Source organism: Manacus candei, unplaced genomic scaffold (assembly GCF_025592945.1).
Source record: "Manacus candei isolate 608988 ecotype Guabito, Panama unplaced genomic scaffold, ASM2559294v1 h1tg000011l, whole genome shotgun sequence".
NCBI lineage: Eukaryota > Metazoa > Chordata > Aves > Passeriformes > Pipridae > Manacus > Manacus candei.
Genome location: NW_026138059.1, coordinates 9,282,660 through 9,306,177, shown reverse-complemented (window position 1 = coordinate 9,306,177; position 23,518 = coordinate 9,282,660).

Here is a 23,518-nt window from a genome sequence, read left to right as displayed (position 1 = left end):
CTTTTAGGCACACAGCGTCATCATGGCTAGGCTTCGCGAACGAAGACTTAGGAAGGTTCTATCCACATTTGTTACAAGCATGCTGGTGGCTAAAGAGGCCAATATGAGATAGACATGTTCGATTGCAAAAGGCACAGCAGAAAGACTCCTTAGGTGGTATATTCTGCAAGACACGATTCTTTCTGCATTGTCTTTTCTCCTCAAGAGTGATCCTGCGTGCGTTCTCAAAGGAAACAGCAGCGTTATAGATGGTGTGTCTCCAGACCTCCCAATTGGAGGTCAGAGTAGACCAGTTCTGTTGATCAATATGGTCAAGGCTGAGATGTTTCAGGGAGTCCTTGTATCTTTTCTTCGGGGCTCCTCTCTTGCAGCAGCCAGTGGCAAGTTCACCATAAAGCAAGATCTTAGGGAGGTGGTGGTCCTTCATCCTTGAGACGTGCCCTGCCCAATGCAGCTGAGTTCTCATCAACATGGCCTCAATACTTGTGACTGCTGCTTGTTCTAGAACAGATGTATTGGTCACATAATCTGACCAGTGGATGTTTAGGATACATCTTGCCCCCTCAAAGTGTAATTGAGCAGTAGGATACAGATTCTAATAGCATTTTTAGGCACACAGAGTAATGGTTCAATAAAGCTCCATCCCAGATATAGAGGTAAAAACAGGAATGATTTATTGAACACGTGAGTGCTATTTAAGGGTCTCAGGGGTTTACATGCTAATGGGGAGGCAGGGTTATTCCAAACGGGGATTTCCACAATCTATTAGCATTTCCAGTAACAGGGGTGACATAAAGGAAAAAATGATTTTACATTTCTCGGATACAGTGTTTACATTTTGGGGAAAAAGGATTTGATATTTCCAGTAAGCAGGGTTACATTGGGGAAGGGTGATCAGCTTTACCTGAAAGAAGGATTTACACGGGGAGGGAGAAAACAATGGGATATCTGATAGCGTCATGCGAAGTCTCCCTACATCCTCCTGGGGGAGATCCGGACAATGGATCTTGTCTGGTCTTTCAGATGGTGGGTTTTTCCTCAGGTCCTGTGGCCCAAGTTTTCCTGTTTAATCCTAGTAGTTCCTTTTCTGTTGGTATTCGAATTTCAGACTGCAACAACACAGCTCCCAGTGAATTTTGGTGGACCATTATAGTTCTGTTTCTGGTTAAATGAACACAAACATACAGAATCAGGATTTGGATGAAAATACAGGGATCAGATAATTTAGAATGTATTCTCTCCAGTTATTCTCCTTTTTCTTTTCCTTAACACAAATGACAAAGTGTTTATTCAGTTAAGTGTTAGTGATAAACGAACATAGAAAATATTCTCTTTGTACTCATGTTTCTGTTTTTCCATCTGTAGAACATTTTGTGAACAATAGTTCTGGATACCTAGCTTAGACTTCTTTCCCAAAATATTCAGAATAGATTCAGTGGTTTTATTCAGCTCATGACATTTGAGAAATTATTCTGAGGTCAACATTGCTAGTTTTGCAAACACTCATGACAGTACTATTTTTTGAATTAACTTTCTTCTCAGAAAATATACCACATTAAAGAAGACAAAAATGACCAAAGATTCCTCTCTTGCTCTCAGGGAATATTCTGCTGCTTTTGTGTAGATATAAACATTAATATAAATTTACACCTACACAGGTGACAGCAGAGGACATTACTCAGAGTACTCTGTGTCTGCAGTACTCCTGGGGTAAGCTTCTACATAACAATCACATCCCATATCATCACATGCTTCTTTTTTCTCAAACATTTGGTACATTTTCCTCACTGATCTATTTATCCTGATATTAGGTTGGTTAGAGCATGGTGCTAATAACACCAGGGTTGTGGGTTTGATCCCTATGTGGGCCCTTCAGTGAAGAGCTGGACTCGATGATACTTGTGGGTCTCTTCCAACTCAGAATATTCTGCGATTCTGTGATAATAACTTTAAAATTGCAAGTGACCAATAAGAAGGTCAGTAGTTAGTCTAACAAATATAATTTTTTCTAAGAGTGCTGGTAATAAGATCTGTTTTGAATCCTGATACAGGTTCTTTTTACAAAGCTCTGTGTCCAGACATTTTTTGTTAACACTTGAACTACTTGACTTAGCCAGAATATTAATGCAGCAAGTTAGCATTTTCTCAGTGTTGTACTGAGAAAATGTAATCTCACAGTTACAGTTGTGTGGTAGCCAAAAGTATGTACAAGCAATATCTTCAAGTACCACAGGAAACCTAATCAAAAGAACTCAGTAGCTGTGTTTTTGTCTTTGGTTTAGTCTATAGCTGGTGTTAAAATCTGCTTGGTTTTTTTGTGCTATGTGCATATTTAGCAGTTGCACCCTGTCAGTACAAAGAGCTCCTTAGGAGCTGTCCACACATTTTATAGTTTTGGATCTGAAGTACCAAAAAATGTTCCAGCTGTAAATAATCAAGCTGGTATTCCGTCTGGAAGATATAGACCATAAACTGTCTCTGTCAAATACCTTCTAATGTTGCCTCATACTGGTACTACAACCTGCTCTCAATGCTGCATGAAGTTTACCAGCTGTTGGGCCTGTCCTAATATGCCTGGGCACGCTGGCCACAGGCTGTCACCCTGCCCACATTACAGGAGGAGCACATTCTGGTTTTGTGTATTGCCCAGAAAGGTGACCCAAATGGGCAGTTGAGACTCGACTGAAGCACTCAGGCCATCTTGCTTCAACCATGGCCATGTAATTTAGTGATGCTTTTCTGCAAGGGTTTTATTTCTAGTTGAGGAGACTCAGTGCTGACTGGAATCAGAGAAGCAGCACAGAAGCACAAATTCTTTCTTAAATATCCATTAAAATGCTGTTTGGATAGCAAATCTTTTTAGTTCATTAATAATAATCAGTATGATGTGATTTATTCTGAATTTCTGCAGCTAGAACCCCTATAAACCAGAAAAATGGAGTTGAATCATTTTATGTTTGTTTATATTTTAAAAAAAAAGCAATCAGGCAAAAAACACAAGCAAATAAACTCCGATGGCTGTTGCTCCAGCCACTCACAATTCCAGGGCAAAGATAGTCACAACAGAAGGACAAAACAGAGTATAGAGAAACTGGAAAACAAGGTAACAGTTTACAGAAGGTGACAAGAAAGGGGGGAAAAAAGCCCTATCCATTTCTTAGGTCCACTCAGGAACATGTACAACCAACTACATATCATGATCTATGTAAGCAACATATCCTGCCTCTCAGCAAAACTTGTTACATTAAGGAACATCCCATACTTACTAGATATATATCCTCAAGGCTGCCTCATATACAGTTAGCTTTAAATCAGGACAGAACTTGAACCTATTTACACTGTCCATAAAGATTTTATATATATTATATATATATATGTGTGTGTATATATATATATATATATGTAACACATGAGAGGCCACAATCTCAGCAGTATAGTTATCAAAAGCAGATCGGAGGAGGACTTAAAAAAGAATAATAAAGTAACTTTGCAGATATCTAGAATGATTTACAGATGTCAGAGAAGCTTGTCTGAAAGTATAGCAAGAGCTTGGGAGAGTCTAACATCAAATGTTGACCAAGGGTGTGAAATGGTCACTTATGGTAATGACTGGAAGGTTAATTAGTCCAGGAATAAATTATGGAGGACCAGGAAAGCAAAGACAAATAGTTAATCTCTGGAAGACAAAAAACCTGGTGGAGACATGAAGGAGAGGGGCCTTGCAATATAGGGCAAAAATGGGGAAAATGGGTGAAAAAAGTTGTTGGGGTAACAGAGGGAGGATCTTTATTATTTAACCAGGAGGTGTTAAAGAGAAAATAAAGAAAAAAAGCATATAATATCTGTAGAAATATTAATTATTTTGGTTAAAACATTTCTTCTTTTGGGTCCTTAAATTTAAAGAATCTTGCTGATATTTACAAAACACTGAACATTTTTCAGAGAATCATTTGGATATAAGTGTAATTCTTATTTTGTATTAAAACATTACAAAGGTCTATACATCACTTAGCTCTCACTCCAACTAAAAAACAGAGCATTACCATGACTTCAGTGATGCATAGCCTGTGCAAGCCCTCTGCAAGGGCAAGTTTCACCCTAAGGGAAGGTTAGGTAGTACATTGTGTATTTAAATGAATAGTTTAATTCAAAAATTCTCAAAATAACAACACTGCCAGCCAATCTGTGCAGAAACATATGAAAGATTGTTCATGAACTGGCTCTCTGATAATAAAATACCTACAAGATCTGCATGTCCTTATAATAAGCAATTCACTTCTACACAGTGAATGGACATATGTGGCATTTATTAATATAATAAATAATAAACACACCATGACCCAGTTGGTTGAGGGTCCAAACAACCAAACCTGTTTATTGGAAGCAAACAGCAACTTTTTTATGCACTTTAAAACAACACATGATTCTCTTAACCAATCACCATGTGGTGCCCCAGTGCCCATGTGTGTGGGCGTACATTAGGGACTTCATCTCCCAGGATGCCCCTTCCAGCATCCCTAGAACGTGCCCCCTACAGATGTAAAAACCTCCAGCATTCAAAATCTGTTTCAAAGGAGGCATTTTATACACCCACAGGACTTACACATATTGATGAGATAGGATTACTTAGGATTTGCTGTGGGGGTCCCCAGACTGCTGACTTTGATTTCTTCAAGTTGTATACACAACTCCCCATTTAGACTAATACCTCTCTCTGGTCTATTGGGTACACTTCTGTAAGTCACTGAGTACACCATGGGAAAAATAACAGAAAAACTGAAGTCTTAACCTGTCTGGTGCTAATCCAGGATCTGTTTGCCCACTTATACCACAGTTATTTTTTCAACTGTTCCATTAATCACACTAGTCTGGCAACAAAAAAAAAAATAAAAAAAATGCATTCAACTGCTATTACTGCTCTTTTTGTTCTTCTGCATTGTCTTCTCTGTGATTTTATTACAACTATATGAAAATGAGAGTATATCTGGTTTTGGTTGCTGCCTGTCCTCATCTGCATTTCATTGCCCTAAATCTGTGCAAACCCAAGTTAAAGCAAGTTTCAGCATGAATTTGCAAGTCTTTCAGATTCTGTTTCTGACAGGTAAGTTTGAAATGTGAATTTTCGTTTTTTTCAGTGTCAATATAATCTCTTTTTCTTAAAAGAAAAAAAATAGGAAAAATAATATTTTCCTTTTTCTTTCTCCAGACTAGGAAATCAGTTAAAACATAACACTTTACTTTCCCATTTTTCTTTTCACAGGGAAATATGAATGCTCTTTGATATCAAGCTATGACCTCCAGAAGCTAGAGTGGTATCAATATATTCGTGTTCATGCAATGCCAACAAATAAGAATCTGTCTCTTCCTGACTAATGATAGATGTCTCATTAAGAACAGGTGGCTATCAGTAATAAAAAACTATTTCAATTATCAATATTTTAGTATAAATGAAACATAGAGAGGGTGAATTTTACTCCTTGATATTGAGGACTGAATTCCTTACGACTATTGCCCCTAGGAATATACCTTGGTCTTTTCTATTAAAACCCCTTTAGGGCCATGAAAGGCAGTAATTAAATCCCCTTTTACCCTAATCTTCTCTAGGTTAAATAAACCCAGATCCCTCAGTTGCTTTCCATACACATTATGTTTCAGGTTCCTAATCATCTTAGTGGTCTTTTGCTATAATTAATCCACTTTATCATTAGTTGAACAAAACAGTACATGGAATCCAAAAATGCAGCTTAGTAGGTGTTGAATAGTGGGGAATAATCCCTTGTCTTAACCTGGACCAGTCAACTGACTTCTTCATTTTTGCTTATACTATCTGTCCGTATATTAAAGCCTATTCTATGTTTTACTTATTCAAAGTAAGATTTTTAGAATACTCTTTAAGAATATTTAAAGAGAATATTGTCCAATTGTATTTTGAAATTGAACAATTGACCTATTATGCAGTTGAACTATTCAACAATACTGTTGATTAGTTAGTTTTGAAGGAAACTCTCAGCTCTAACAGTAAACTTTATCATCAAGAACTTTACGAGAACTTTAAAATGCTTTGATAAAAAAAATTTAAATAAAAATTTAATCTTCTGATAGTTTGTCTTTCTAAGGATATTCAGTACATGTGTGCCATCCATTCAGATTTTTTTTCCTCTTTGGAAACTGGTTTCACAATAACACTGAATAATTAAAGTCATAAATTCTTACACACTTTTTATGAAATTACTTTGGTGAAGGAAAAGAAAAACATTCAGATATATGTTTGCATTCACAGGATATGTGTTTTTTTTCCGCGATAAAAACAAATTTCAGAACAGTTTTGTTATTCATAGCCAATTCTTCAAGCTACACCCAAATTGATTAAATAACAGAGGATTTTAGGAAAGAGGGAATGTATGTGTTTTTCTTATAAGAAATTTTGACTACATGTCAACCAGTCTATTTTATCTGGCACAAGGAATTGTACCTGCTGTTTTAATAAATTTTTGGATTCCCTCTGCTGGACTGTCAATGGTTGTTAAATTGATGAAGGCCACTCAAGGATCTTGTAATCAGTCTTGCAAATTTCTAGTAGAGTGTAACTCTAATAAGCTCAGACTTGCATCTGAAATCAAATTTTTTCCATACAGTTGCAAAATCTCTAAGGAAAGTTTCTAGCACAATTGGTTCTAAATAAATTACAAGACACCTGACTGTCTAATGAGGAAATTAAAGTACAAGACTGAAAAATCTGTAATTTTACAATTATTAAAATGGTAACTTCAGTGCCATGGCCATAGGAAGTAAAAATGTGCAGTATAGGAAGTGAAAATCTAAACAGACATATTTTTCATTTATTTTAGGCTTATTAAAATAAGGTAACATTAAACAATATTCTTAACAGGCAAATCTATCAGTAAATACGAGTCGGTGACTAAATGTGTCACTTGGTTTCTTTGTTGTATTCCAGGGACATCTTGAGGTATCACTTTCAAAAGTATTTCTATTAATACCCATTTTGAAGGTTCTTGGCCATTTGCACTTGCCCCTAATATTGCTCCCTGTGTAGGGTTTTCATGACAAAGTGTTGGCAGCAGGGGGCTGCAGAGGTGGCCCCTATGAGAAGAGATGTGGGGCTGCCCCATGCCTGGCACAGCCACTGCAGTGGGCTTCAAAACAGACCCACCATTGACAAAAGCTTGAGCCCATCAACAACACTGGTGTCACCAAAGGAGAAAATGTATTTTAAAAGGTTCACATAGCAGCTTTGAGAAAAAAGTCAGAAAAAGGTGAAAGAAACAATGCTGCAGACACCAGGGTCAGTGAAGAAGGAGGGGAAGGAGGTGCTTCAGGCACTGGAGCTGAGATTCCACTGCAGTCCTTGGTGCAGACCATGGCTGTGCTGCTTCAGCCTGTGGAGATTCACAGTGGAGAAGAGATCCACCTTTAGACCATGGAGGATCCCAGTGGGAGCAGGTGAAAGTGCTCTGAAGGAAGCTGCATTTCCTGATTGCCCATGGCAGAGATGAAGTTTTATAAACTGACACCATTCCCCATCCCTCTGTGCCACTTTAGGGGAGAAGGAGCAAAGATGAGCCTGAGAAGAAGAGGGAGTGGAGGGAAGGTGCTTTTCATTTTACCTTTGCTCCTCACTATCCTTCTCTATTTTTAATTGACAATAAACTAGTCTTCCCAGAGTTGCGTCTGGTTTACCTGTGATGGTAATTTGTGAGCAATCTCTCTGTCCTTGTGGTGATCCATGAGGTTCTCATCTTATTGTTAAAAATAAGAAAATTATCTCTCTACCTTTGAGAAGAAAGTATGCTAGATATGGTGAGTTACTGTATATTACTGTATATTCACTGAAGTACTGATAGAAGAAGATATAAGAGACCAGTTGTGATTTTCATCTCTTTTTTTCTTTTTCTAACTTACTGGAGTAGTTAGAAAATGTCAATTTTCATTTAAAAAACAAACTTTCTAGAAATCCAGTGCAAAAGTGAGAAATTATTACTGGAATATTATAATAAATTCAATTTTCTTCTTATAAAGGAATTTATTTCCTTTTCTATACATGCCATAGGACAATTCTGTGCTCTGCAATGGTATTTGGAGCATTTGGAATTTGCATTTGCATCGTAAATACCATTTGCCATGGCATTTGGATTTTTAAACTTTCTTCCAATTTATCCAAATAGCTGTTTGACAGTCTCTAACAGGCTTTGTTTCTGAAGTACAGAAGTTCTTTCCTTATTTTCATAGTCTGATCCATTGCTCGCTCCAAATTCCTAGAAACAGCAACTTCAATTTTTGACTTTCTAGCAAGACCTTTAACTTCCTCCAGATGGGCATAACTTCCTACAATGCCTGCTGTGGCAGTAGGAAATATGTAAGAAGGCGGAATATATCCTTTCCCCTAAGGACAGGAAACAAAAAATAATCAGAAAAAAAACATATTAGGCTTTTGCTTCCTGTAAACCTAGTTCAGATATGAGGGTGCCTGGCTATTTACATCACTAGATAAAAATTTAAATATTTAGACTCTCCAGAATCAACTCAAATTTTCTAGTATAGTCAGCAAAGTACTAAAATCAGTTTTATATTGAGACCTGAGTCTCAAGTCATGTACCACGCATATTAGGGTGGGGTTTTTTTTTTAGTGATTTTGTATGTGCTATCAATGGTGCTCAGGGAATCTGGCTTAACTGAGTTGGATATTTTGGTGTGACTTTCATAGTATTTTGAAATGGTAGCCTATGTTTAAATATAAAAATAACTAAGAGTCAACAGCTTGTTTAACCTAATGGTTTCCTGGGGCCCCATCCAGTTTGAATGATTCTGAGATTTTGCAAAAGTGATGGATGTAAAGGAAAGAACTCATAAATTATATGTCTGTAAAATCCATAAGTGATGCAGGTTGTCAAGAGCACAAATTTTGAATGTGAAAGCCATCTGCAGAGGTTTATGATAACTCCAATTCTTTATGGTTGAGGGGATTCTGCAACTCATCAATGAAAAAAAGTTGAGAGAACAGATCTCGAGTAACCTCCTTAGTGATGACCTAATCTCTTTTTGTTCCTTGCTATTGATGATACTTTAGCAATTCTTACTGTGGGCAAGATAATGCCATCAATTTTTAAGCAGAAGTCCTCATTAATATAAATGGGTTTTTCTACTTAGCAGGAGATAAGGGTCTGAGTTTTTACTCTGCCTTCACTATCTTTTTTCCTTCCTTTTTTTTCCATCCTGAACAAAATGGAATTTTTTTACGTAATATTCTACTTTCATTTGGGTTTTTTTGCTTTACTCAATTACTTGATTCATCTCAAATCCATCACCTTGATGGATTGTAACTCTCCCACCTGAAGCAGTAGTGCACTGAAATCTGTACTTCTCATGAACTCTTTCTTCCACTTTTCTTCCCTTTCCAAGAGTTAATTCTTTGCTCCATCAGTTGTGTTCTCTGCTCATTTCTTAAAAGGAATATGTAGTAGAAAACATTGGTCTCCACCAATCAAGGTACTGAATTCCTGTCCAAGTTACCTGAATATTTTTCACCATAGATAAAAACAAAGCCTTACACATTATTAAATTTAAACATACTTACTTACATTATTATTTGTATATTTCCATTTTATTTATATTCAGTATTTAGCAAGATGCCCAAATTAGATGGAAAAAAGCTGAAGTGGGCCCTTATTGATATAATGGAAAATTATTTTAAAATACTAGTTATAACTTTGCTGCAGAAGTCATTTACCACAGCAATAGAAAACTAAAACAAAAGATGTAGCAGAAACGAGAAAGTATGTCACTTAAGAGAATCTCTTCATAAACACTGTAAGCATAAAGATTATATTACAAACATGTTTTGACTTCTTAATGAAGCTTTGCAGGAGTATTCAAGGCATTTGAATAAATGCTTAAGAAAAATACTTAATAGAACATACAAAAATCTACTCCTTAATGTCACATCAGCCTTTTCTGTGATTCTGCTCTCACCACTTCCATCTGTCCACCTACTTACCATGTCCTTTCTCTTGTAAATCACCCTTTTTTACCATATAATGTAATTTCCTTGTTCAAGCATTTTCTTATAATTGTGTAATTATATTTAGTGTAAAAATCATCAGAGCATTAGACTTTGAGCTGACATTCAACCTATAACTGTTATGCTTATGTAATCAGACTGTTCAGAGGCTTACAAATGGAGTACATATTATTTATATTTACACCAGGGCAGATATCTCTGACATCCAGGCAAATAGCTGTCAAAATGTCAAGTTCCATTTCCAAAACAAGGGAGGTACTAAGTCTTCTCATTTAAAAGGTTGCAGGAAGGATTTTGTATTCCACTTTAAAAATTTTCAGGACCTTGCTGCACATTTGGAGGTTGGAGAGCTGATAAATACTGGTCTTGAAGTTGTAAGGATGACCTTGGTTGTATCTTCCATCAGTTCCATGTGCCACAGTATAGGAATGATTGGTGATCTCATATGTCAACAATTTGCAACTTCAAGGAGCAAATCACTTAGTGGAGTAGCATCACAGGGAGAGTTGTGCTTTAGCTATTCCAGCAGAGGCTGTTCTGTTGTAGTTAAAATCTGCATTGACGTAAATGGGTATTTCTGACTACTAATCAATAAAAATATCTGACCTTCAATCTTCTCTGTTTTCATAGTGTTTATTTGTTTTCTTTCTCCTGGCAGATACAGATTGGTTTTCTATGCTGCCTTTGGCCTCATATGTTTTGAGGCCACATCATCAGTTTCCCTCTATGTCTAATCTTCTGTTTCATTTTCTGTATTTTTTATCCTATATTGGTCCCTTGCAAACTTGTGTTAGTTTTTCCAGAACAGATAGAAAAGTCTTATTTAAATAGATTGCAATTAAACAAATTCAGTTTAGGAGGTTAAACTGTCACACATTTCAGATTTTTTTTTCTTCAAAGATGCAATATTGGTTTTCCAATTTTTTTGTTCAATTTCTTATTAAAAAAGTTATACATAAACTGGACACCAGTGTTTTCTGAACAATACTTTAAGAAAGGATTCTTCATCTTAGTAGAAAAGTACTAATGAAGGGATCAAAAATTAAATAAAATCAGTGATCTGACACAATTTCTTAATGGTGAACTAAAAAAAATAGACTTATTAGTGAGTTCTCATTGGTCTTTTCATTAATATAATATGGTTTTCTTGAAAAGGGTTTACAACATCATGGATTTTACTCAGTCCCTGGTGCTCAAATCAGATCTGAAAATTGATTTTTATATTGGGTAGTAGCATGTCTGGAGTTTCCAGAGAACAAGTGGAGTCACTGCATGAGACAGAGGATAGGCACATAACATTCTATCCTGTCCTTGGGCAATAACTACTCATGAATGGATAAGAATCCTAACAAGTGACTCCCAAGTTTGTAACTGCTGCTTGTTTGGATGTTCCGGCATGGCTGAAATTTGAGATTTGATCCTGGGAGCCATCAAAGAACTTCACTAGGCACCAACTCAGCTTCTAAGACTTTGTTTCTCAGCTAGTACAAAACAGCTAACATTATCAGCACTTGGAGATGGGGAGTTCACAGCACTAAAATGCAGTAAGTACTACTCACGGATCATATAAGACAGCTTATCTGAAATACTGTAATAGGTAACTCAGAATTAATTTATATGTGTATATATTGCTCTCACACTATTTAAAAGATGTCAGGTTTTTCCAATAAATCTAGAATTTTAAAACAAAGTCTGTGATTGATAGAAGTTGGTGATAAATAAAAAAAAATATGCAAAGAGAAGATACTCTTGAATAGTTATGTTTCTTTTAGTTATCAGGTGAGAGAAGACTTTTAATTAGCCTATGTGGTCCTTACAAAAAATGAAATTTAATTAAAATAGTATTTTTTTAAAAATGAGTATAATTGATCCCATTTAACTCTCTAAAATGTATTTAATTCTTTGAACTACATAAGATATCTATCCTAGTAGGGAACAAAACTACTTCTGTGTGCCTATTTCTCTATATTGACAGTAAACAAAGACAAGAGTAATTCTCTTAAATGCTGAAATTTACTGTAGCCGTTTCCTTTCTTTTTGTAACAAATTGGTATTATAAAGAAGAATGTATTTCTCATCTTTCTTACTTTTCACTCTTTACCCTTATTAATATCAGCCCCTTAAAACCTTTTAGGACACAGTGACTTGAATTAAATAGTTCTAGAAAGTCCATATGAGTTGAATTAAAGTTAAGATGACCATTTCAATTTCTTTGTTGCTTATGACACGCTAGCAAAACTGCCCTCCAGACTGCGCAATAATTAGAAACTAAGGGTTTGTAAGATAATGTCTTTCTTCCTTTCTTTCTGTACACTACATTGAAGATAAAAGCCAGCTTGAAAATAAAACAATCCTCCAACATTGTGGTGGGTTGACCCTGGCTGGACACCAGGTGCCCACCCACCCACTCCCCTTCCCAGCTGTAAAGAGCAGAGAGAGTAAGATGGAAAACAACTTGTGGGTTGGGATAAGGCAGTTCATTAAGGCAAAAGCTTGCTCATGCAAAAGTGAAGTGAACAAGGTTTATTCTCTACTTCCCATCGGCAGCGATGTCCGGCCACCCCCGAGCAGCAGGGCTTCAGCATGCACAGCAGTTCCTCAGCAGGCATCTATTGGAAGCAATAAATGCCCCCATCCTTGCTCCTTTCCTTAGCTTTTATATCTGAGCTGACATCATATGGTATGGAATATCCCTTTGGTTAATGTGGGTCAGCTGGCCTACTTGTGTCCTCTCCCAAAAGGAATGTTAGAGTGCTGATGCTGTGCTCTGCAGCAGCCAAAACACCGGGGTGTTATCAACACCCTTCTATCTGCCAATGCAAAGCACAGCACTGTGAGGGCTGCTATGGGGAGATGAATACCAGCTCAGCCAGACCCAATACAAACATATATACTTCTTTCAATTGATTTCCATTTTACAGAGCTTCATAATGTCCTTTAATTCTCAGCAAAGAAGAATTCATGCCCTTATAAAACATAATCATCATAAAATGAAAAATTGTTTAATTTCTCCTCATTATTTCATTGTATTATCTGGTTCTCCCCAGTGCCATACTTCTGCTGGAGAAAAAAAGAACATATTTATGGAATAGCAACACAGACTGATTTTTTTGCATCTGTAGATTTCTTGCAATGGATGCCACTCTTCATTTTCAAATCCCTCTCTGTGGGAGACTGTTCATTAAATCAAACACTGTAATATTGCCATAATGGAAGTTAAAGACTGACTTGACAAGGTGTCGGGATCAAAATAATTTTTACGTAAAAGTTAAAATTTAAACCAGATCTCTCTAGACAACTTTTTTTATGTTGAAAGCTACTAAAAATAAAAATTTAAAAAAAAATTAAAAAATTATTTCTCATTTGGTTTCATCTTATTAGTGTACCTTTATGTTAGAGGAACTATTTAAAATAGAAGCTAAGACAAGATTTTTATGTGCTGCTGACCATTATGTGTCAAAAGTATACATATTTTATTTTTTAATAGGAAACTCATTACAGAATTGGAGAGGGTAAGAAGAAACCTCAGAATACAGCATCAGGATAAGAAGAAACCTCAGAATACAGCATTGGGAATATAAATTCATAATGATCTGAAATCCAAAGGTGGTATCATATGCAGACTCCCATGCAGTTAATATAAAAGCTAGAACATAATCTACTGCTGGACACACACTCAAGGGAACAAAAAATTAGTTAGTTTGAAAGAGGATTTCAGGGCAAAAGAGATTGTCAAACTGTGCTATATTAGTGATAACAGAAGCAAATTATTCATCTGACATATCTGGTATCCAAATAGTTTTGTAAAGCATTGATTGATCTGAGTTGGCTAAGTTACAGTAAATGTACATACTCCCTGTATTGCTGGGGATAATTCAACTCTTTCTCTTCCTTGAACTGAGGCAAGAAACTTATGTCCTAACTTAGATACTTTAATACCTTTAAAAAAACTTGCCAGACATAATTATATTCTATTTTTATTTTCTGTCTGCAGAGATATCACAAAATTACTCTAACTCTGATTAGAAACTAAGAGCAGGTTCCACCTGTCTTTGAACGGCCACAAGAGCTGGGTAATGTACATGATTTCCATACTGATAAATGGAAAAAAAAAACATTTATATGTATTTTTTCTTTGCCAAGATGATGACTTCAGTGGAATTAAAGAAAATGACAAAAGAGCATGTAGTACATCGCAGTCAGTGTTTTCAACTGTCATAGTCTAGTCTGGCTTCCAAAAACTAGTTTGCAATTAATAAATTACTATTTCTAGTATTATTGTTCAGTTTTCAGCCAAAAAACTTTTATACATAAAAAATGTATGCATTCATTTGCAGCTGTGCAGGTTGTTTCCAGTGAGTATCAGAGCTCACCATAATATGTGACATATATTGTATATTGTCTCTGTCACCAGTGACATGTTTTAAGAGAAATTAAATAAAAATAGAATAATAAAATGGTTTGGCTTGGAAGGGGCTTTAAAAGGTCATCTAATAGAACCCTTTGCAATGAGTAGGAATATCTTCAGCTAACCAGCTTTCTCAAAGCCCTGTCCAACTTGACCTTGAATATTTCCAGGCATGGGGCATCTACCACCTCTTTGGACAACCTGTTTTAGGGTTTCACTTAGTTTTCATAGTAAAAAAATTCCTTATATCTAGACTGAATCCATGTTCTTTTAGTTTAAAACCATTCCCCCTTGTCCTGTCACTACATGCTAAAAATTCCCTGTTTCTCTTTCTTGTAGGCCCCTTTAAGTACTGAAAAGCCACAATAAGGTCTCCCTAGAGCCTTCTCCAGAATGCACATCTCCAATTCTCCCAGCCTGTTCTCACAGGGCAGGTGTTCCAACCCTCTGATCTTCATGACCTTCCTTTGGATGTGATCTAACTGGTCCGTGTCTTTCCTGTGCTGTGGTGGTGACCTAATTGTGGCCTTCCAGCACCTAAATGGAGAGTACAAGAAAGATGGAGAGAGACTTTTTATAAGGGAATGTAGTGACAGGACAAGGGGGAATGGCTTCAGACTGAAAGAGGGTAGGTTTAGATTAGACGCTAGGAAGAAACTCTTCACTGTGAGGGTGGTGAGGCACTGGAACAGGTTTTCCAGAAAAGTTATGGATGACCCATACAGAGGGTATAGAGACTGGAAGACTGAATCACACTAAAAGTACACAAGTTCTGTTCTAATGGACAATATTTTTTTTTTGTAAATTACTTTATGTTTTCTTCCCACAAAAATGTATGACTAAGCAACAGAGGGGAAACTGGTTTTGGCAGGGAAAACCTGGGCAGATGGAACTCATACAAAGAGATTGACTGTTCACTGAGATGAAATGGGAGAAGTTCCTGGAAGGCTATTCCTTTTTAAGCAAGTGCTGGCTGACTGTGAAGCACTGCAGGACTAATACGAAGTCAGTCCTTACTATGAAGAGTACTGTTCCTAGAGACTTATGGGCTCTGTAGATTCTGTTAAAGCAAATCAAATAAAAACTGCTGAAAGTTTCTGAACAGAAATTGAACTTGGAAGAAGGAATTTTTCAAGGTTTTGTGAGATCTATAGAAGTTTTGCCATCGATTAATCTAAAAGATATGAGGGTTTGAGAGGACTTTATCTGAAATGGTTCTTCATTCATTACTGTCAACATGAAATGCCTAAGGATCTGGGTAAAGAACAGGGATTCTGATCAGCCTAATTGTTTACTTCACTACATCTCTTCTTTTTTCCACTTTTTAAGGTTTTGCATCTCTAGGTGTTATGTCGATGATTCTTTGTGGTCAGATATGCAAGAAAAATCCAGAATGACAAAATTGTGAATTAAAATAATAAATGATGTTGCAAGGGAATTAAATACAAATCATGACAGGCTACTTAAATATATAAAAAGCCAAGAGCTCTGTCAGGAATTACTTGAGCCATTAAGGGATGAGTGGGAAGCTAGTGACAGATACTGTAGCTGACAGCCTGAAAGAATTCTTTGCTTCATTATTCACACAAATAAATGGAGAGTCAAATCCCAGAGAGTAAGGAACAGTAAATTTTCCTGTGGAGTGGAACAGAGAAATTAGAGGCTTCATGTCTGTACCAGACCAGATAGTTCAAAGTAGTGTATTAAATATGGTAAAGGTATTGAGCCTATGTACCTTATATCAGTGAATGATGATGGAAGTAACAGGGGATCCAGGAAACTCACCATGCAGACTTGAAAGTGTGGTCTTACTGGTCACTCTGAGCAGAGTCTAAAATAGAGCCCATCATTTGCACTTAGTAGAGGACAGAAATTGGCTTTTTGAGGAACAAAGAGGTTTGAAAACATTAAAACCAAAACAATCTGAATAGGGATAGGGAAGCTCCCTCCACCATCCAGAGCATCCCTCCAACTGTTGTCCCAAAAGGCCTGCCTCTATACTTTCTCCCTTCATCCCTTTTTAATTCAATCACTACTGAAATCCCACTGTTGTTGTGAAATTCTCCGTTGACACAAAATTCTCTAGAGGTGTGTGGCATTCTTTCAGCCTAATGGAAGAATACAGAACTACATGAAATGAAGCAAAAAATACACTAAGAGCAGTGGATCCTCTGATGTGGACTAAGAGAGTCTGAGAGGGATCGTGGGGCTGTCCTTAACACGCACTCTGTAGTCCCATAGCAGGCTTCATTTGGAGTTTGTGTTGGTTCTGGAGAACTCTGAGAGCTGTACCATCCTCACTATCACTCTACTGCTTCTAGTGACAGTCTTGATTGGTTACTCTCTATCTCATGATACCACTTTTGCCTACCCATTTGTCCCACCTACAGCGGCTCAAAGGGGCTGTTTAAAAGGACTCTCAGTAGCAGATGGGACATAAGACATGGTTAGGAAATACACAGAAAGGAGATTTTTTTTATCCCATTTACTTTTTCCTACTTCATTTTGTTTTCTTAGGCAAACTCTCATTGAAATCCCAGGGAATTTTTTTTGAATACAGCTTTCTAAACTGAGCCATTCTCAATTTATAGAAAAAAAGCTCTCTTTTACATGTTGTAGTCTTAGTGCAAGATTGGGATGCTCCTGTGATGGCACTGTAATGTTATTACCTTAAGATCTCTCAGTCAATATGCATTTTTTACCTATTTCCTATTAAGGAAGTATTTATATCCCTTTTTTGGGTTTGGCTCCAAAATTTGTTTCCTTTATTTTCCTTTTACAAATAGTGTTCTATATTTGACTCTGTCAGCCAATGTTGATGTGTCCTTAAGTACCACAAACATTTATCTGAACGTGTCACAGCACATTATTAACATGGCTGGATTTATACTTAAAGTTACCAGGATAGATAAAATTTATTTCAGCATTATTAAAGTAGTGTGATAAAGTTGAAAAGCAAAAAACATAGGCCCCAGCTTTGCAAATAATTACATCTGAGCAGCATTTTCATCATATGAGTTGTCCCAATTCCTTAGTAGCATCACTTACCTGCTCAAATATCTTTTTAGCTGATTGCAGAACTGCTGCTTTATTTTCTAATAATGTTGGTATTTATTTTAATTTTTTTTTGTTATGGCTTTTGATACTTTCAGTTTTATATAAAACTGTCTTTTATTTCCATATCACTGGAAAAAGTGATCAATTTTCTAACCGTATGGGACACTTCCTACAGCTTTTAAAGTATTTTAATGGTATTACTGTAATTCAAAATGTGTTTAATAATGTAATTCTGAATTAAAAAAACCTCTCTTGCTAAAAATAATTGAAAACCCAGTGGGGACCTTTTAAAGAAATTGTCTTAATTAAAAAATCAGATATGACAGTGCATTTCTGTTCAATTATTTTACAGTCCCCGAATTATAAAAGTCTCTTGGTTTTCAGTCTAGTAGTATTAAATTTAAATCAAAACAAGTGGGCAGAATGCATGTTTTGTATTGATTGAGTTACTAATAAAAATGGTTTCATCCCTTGAGAATACATGCAGCCTCATGTCCTTATTTCCACACTTTTCAGGGTCCCATCCCTATTCCTATTCTTTCACAGTTTTAGAACAGTGCACTGCCTTCTAGTAACTTACATTTTATACATTTTACCTTCCTCCCTAAATGTATTCAGATAAAGTAATATTGGGATTATATATTAAACAAAACCTTCAGCTAGCACAAATAACTGATGTCAGTGCAACTATGCTTATTCACACACAATAATGATTTGATCGCTCCAAGTACTGTTCAGGCTGGGGAGTCTGAGAGAGGCAAGTAAAGCCAAAGTTCTCTGTGAGAAAATTGAGGATCAGCTTGTCTTTCCAGTAACAGAACATGTTTCAGTTCAGTTCCATCCATGTCTAAAGAGTAAAGTAGAGCAATGGTATATACACATGAGTTAGAAAGGTCATTTATCAGGGGACAAGCATTAAATAACTGGCTGTTAGCAACGTGTTTTTCTGGAAGGAACTTTATTTTTTCTTAGGGGAAATCAGCATTTTGGAGGAAAAAGGTATGCAGTCTCCTTAAACAGAACATAGAAGGTCCTGTCTGTTTGAAAGGGAAACCTTCTGTCCTGTGAGGCTGACCTAGTTGCCCAGAGAGACTGTGGAGTTTCCACTCTTGGAGATATTTGCAAAGTTACTGCACATGGTCCTGGACAACTGCCTTGAGCAGGAGGTTGGACAAGATGACTATCAGGGGTACCTTCCAGCCTCAACCATTCTGTGTTTCTGTAGAATGGTTTTGGTCTGTAACTCTAATGGAGTTTTCTGTTTTGATTTGTAATGGGTAATTTTTGAAATTATACTGGGTTTTAATCCTATGTGGGCAACTACTTTTTTCTATCCAAACTATTCGTACATGAGAAACTGTTCTTTAAAACAAAATTAATTAAAATATCTTCCATATTAACTTTATTAGAAGTGGAGGAGGAGAAGGAGGAGAAGAAAAAGAACAAGAATTAAATCCCTCTGTCTGCTCTAAACTGAGGTGTTTTTTTCTAGATTTTTTTTCTCATCTATTACACTCTGTGTAAGATCACAGAGCTACAGAATGGCCTGAGTTGGAAGGGATCTTAAAGATCATTCAGTTCCAAGCTCCCTGCTGTGGAGAAGAAGAGCTTTTGTTAGACCAGGTTGCTCAGAGCTCCATCCAACATGGCTTTAAACACTTCCAGGGATGGGGCATCCACAACTTTCAGTTTAAAGCCATTCCCCCTTGTCCTGTAAAAAGTCCCTCTGATAAGCACCATATCACTGTCTGCTCAGTGTAGCCTGCATTAGCAAGTATGCTATTCAAAACCAATACTCAATAGATGGGAATTCTGCCAAAAAATGGAGTGAAATATAAACAAAATGTGAACTCTGAAGTACATTAAGCGGAATGAAAATGGGATTAAGCTGGCAAATTGATCTATAGCAGTTCTGATTGCTTGGTTTGAGAGAGCTGGAAGTATTTCTTATATGTCTGGTTTATAGTCAAGGGAACCTTTTAGCTTTTTATCAGACAGTAAGAAGTGAGCAATGGAAGAGCCATAAAGATTTTTCATCAATCCCTGATGCTGGGACAAAATGTATAACTTGCAGTGAAGTTTTGTGCACTCAGTGGACTGAGAATGCCAGCTTCTCTACTTTGGTTAATTGGTGGAAATGAGGTAAAGGCCATCTTGTTCATTATCAGATGAATATATCTTCTGAAAAAGATTAAACGTGTCCCTACGTCATCTGAGGGCAATACTCCTATGCACTCTCAAATGTTTTTCTCAGTGAGGATGTCATTAAGAAAAAATGCATTTAAGAAAAAAGATCCCTTTCTTATGGAGATTCTTTTAGAAGACAAATTTTAGAACCAGGAGGAACAGCTGGGACTGAATGTCATGTTTCAGTTTTGCTACAAATATTTAAGATAAAGCAAGACTGGTGGGGAGGAATAAATGACAATGAAATTATGAAAATAGAGAGAACTTATCATGCTGATTACTTTGATTCATTCCACCACAGCAGCAGCAGAAATTATTCATAGATGCCAGTTGGAATCCATTTATGAATGCTTTTGAGTACTCATCTAAATCATAAACAATTTTATATGTTTCACATATTCATTGTTTAAAATCTGAATGCACTAAAAAATTGTCAGTTCCTTTTTGAAAATCTCCTTAAGTCTTATTATTGTGATGCACATATACTGAATACCATTCTGAAGTTTTACATCAAACTTCTTATCGTGGTATTAAAATGCTTCCCAGTAATGATTGTTACTCATGTTGCCATAACACCAATCTTTTCTGTTATTCTCAGTATCACATACAAATAATATAGAATGTCTAAGGGTAAGTCCTGATTTTAGTAAAAAACATAATAAAAGCTTTGAAAGAATAACTTTTTCCAGAATTGTCAGGAGCAGTATGTGCATATTTAGTTCTTTTAAAAAGAGCTGTCATGCATCTCACCTTAAGAAAAATGCTACTTTATTCCAGAGATTATTCATGCCTTGTCAGAATAAAAGTGATGAGGCAATACAGTCGATCTGATAAAATACCAAGTTGTGACCGCCTTGCCTCTGATACTGTATTTCATGGCATACAGTTACCAATATCCTGTGCCTTCTGCAGCCATATGACATTCACAATTATGCATCAAACAAGGCTGTGCTCTGTCTCAGTGAAGAGCTTCAAAATGTGCTGAGATTCAGTATTATGTTTTGATTTTCATAAATCAGACTCTCCTCAGAGATATCACCACAATATAGGGATAGGGATATCCCACAGATAGGGATATAGAAAACAAATTATGGTCTTTTCTTAATCACAGTGATATTAAGGCACAGTTGTTCTGTTCAAATTTGAAAGATTTAAAGCAGTGGTTAATCTGAATTACATCTAGTTGAAACATATTGTGGTTACATGCACAAAGCATATAAAATATCTAAAATGCAACTAAATGTTAATATACTATGGTATAGACAGAATAGGGACCAAAGGAAAAGACTGAACACTCTACTCTTATGTGGAGTGTTGGTTTTAATTTTGTAGGTTTTAGTATTGAAGCTGTTATTTATTAGAAAAACAGTCCACTGCATTTGATATGGAAAACATTTCTTATTTGTTAATATAAATTACATACTGAGATTCATCTTACCATATCTGGTATGTCATGTATTTGTAGGTTATGAAACAACTTTACTTTTAACAGAAAAGGCTAAAGAAGAAAACTTCACAGACCTGTAAAAAATGCCACAAGTGCAATAGTATATCCAACAAAGACTCCATCTCTCATCAGTAATGATGAACTTCTAGTACCTGAACACTTCACTGTCTATACAGATAAGTTAATTAGGTAACAACAGTTAAAACTACTAGTCTTTAAGAACAGAAAATTTGAAAGTACTGTATGTTATATTAATATAGCATAAACACTGAGATGAACCCAAGCAAAGTACAAGGAAAACAAACATTCTGAAAAATACAACAATTAGCAAACCCAGAAAGTTCAGGTAAATTAAAGTAGACCAAAAATGACAGCCAATATAGTCAGGGTTACCCAATGCAATCAACACATTTTAAAATGCATATAAATGGATTTCAGTCATTGAAAACATTGTCAAGACCTAATCAGGTAACAAAATGCCTGTTCTCAGTTTACTTCTTCATGAGTCTGTGGAGTTAATGCAGTTATGTCTTATCAAAAAGTATGCAGTGTTAATTTCATTTGCAATGCCCGCAATACTGTATTATGCTAAAAAAATATCATTTTGGATTTCATTTGTATCTTATAAAGAATCCTGATGTGTGCATATATTTATATATACATTTTATATTAAAACATTCAAAACATACTTCACGGTAGTAACTTAAAATGTATATGGAAGGGAATACATATGTAAATATGCAATAGTTTGCAAATATGTCAAATTTTACAATAGTCATAAGTATATTACTAGTTTTATGAGTTTCTAATCCAGTTAATATGGAAACCACTTAAATAAAATTTTAAAAATTGTTGATCTTGCCTCAGAGGGTTTTTTTAAGGAAGATATCCTTAGACTTTGATGCTATAATTGTACAATTGTATAATCATGATGTCATTCTAAAAGGTTTATAAGTGTTAAATCTATTAAGGCATTTGACTCTGAGATTTAAAGTTCATCATTTTAACATCAAACCTATATAATGCTAACATAAATCTTCACTGCTTTGTGGAGGTGGATGAATTTTGCTGAAATTTATTCAGAAGACATAATTGAAATTTGAACTGTGATTTCATTTCAGTCCTACCACATAGGAAGAAGTAAGACTCCAAAAAGAATCTTCAGAATCCAGAAAATGCTTTTCCTTGTGTTTTAGTCTAATATTTCAAGCAACTTCTGAACAATAATTTTTACTTTTGACTTTTGGTTTTGGAGTTGTTTTGGTTTGGAGATGTTTCTGGAAATTTTTGTGAGAGAATCCAGTATTTTTCAAGCTTCAAAAATTAATTTGAAGGATTTCAAAGACCAACCATGTCTGAGAAAATTACAGACTTTATCACTGAGAGAAATTGGAAGGTTATATTTTCAAGTTTGCCTTGCTAGCATTAATAGAAGCATTCTGTTCTTGACTAATATTACATCTAATAGCTGGATCATAGCCCCTGGAAGTTTTAAGAAAAGAAGAGGTTCTATGTGATAGACTGAATTCACAGGGAAAAGCAATGCTTTTTTTCAAAAATAACACAAATATGTGGGAAATCTTGAAAATTCTACTATGAGTCAGGAGACTGTAAAACCAGAAGCATCCTTGTAAAATGTAAGCTTAAAATTCAACAAAATTTTATAACGCCTGTGGGTATATAGAGTTCTTGAAATTCTTTAACATTAGGTAAATCAACATACCTTGAAATTATGACATCCCACTCCCTTGCTGCCACTATTCATATCTCTGTTTCTCTGCACCCTTTGTCAAAAACCTGTCAAAGATCAACACACTTTAGAAGGGCTATTTGATGAAGTTTTGTATTTACATTTGTGCAGAATGAGTGCTGAAGGTTTCACACAAAGACATTTGCATAATAAATTAGATCAGAAAATTGTTCTCATGTTTTCTTCCTAGGGGACTGATAATTATCTAAGTGGTGCACATAAAAATACCTATACAGGTAGAACACTGTGTGGTAAGTAAAGAGTGTGCACACTATGGATGTAGTGGGAGAGAAGAATATTTACAATTTCTTAATTTAGAATTGAAAAAGAACCAATCAAATTGTATCTTTGCTGTACAAAATTTCACAGTTCATTTAGATACAAACAGGAGGAGTAGGTGGTTACAGATAAGCTAAGGAGAACAGAGGGATAGAAAATGTTTATTACAATGGAACTTGGGAATTGGGGACATTCAGTTGGTCTTCCATTCACAGAAAGTGGAGACAAATGTGTCCAGGTCACTAAAGAACTGTATCACTGCCCTCTCAATAAGAAAGAAAAGAAATTAGGGCAGTGGCGATGGCAGAAGACATGTTGTGTTTCACAGAGATATAGGAAGATACTATCAAGTCT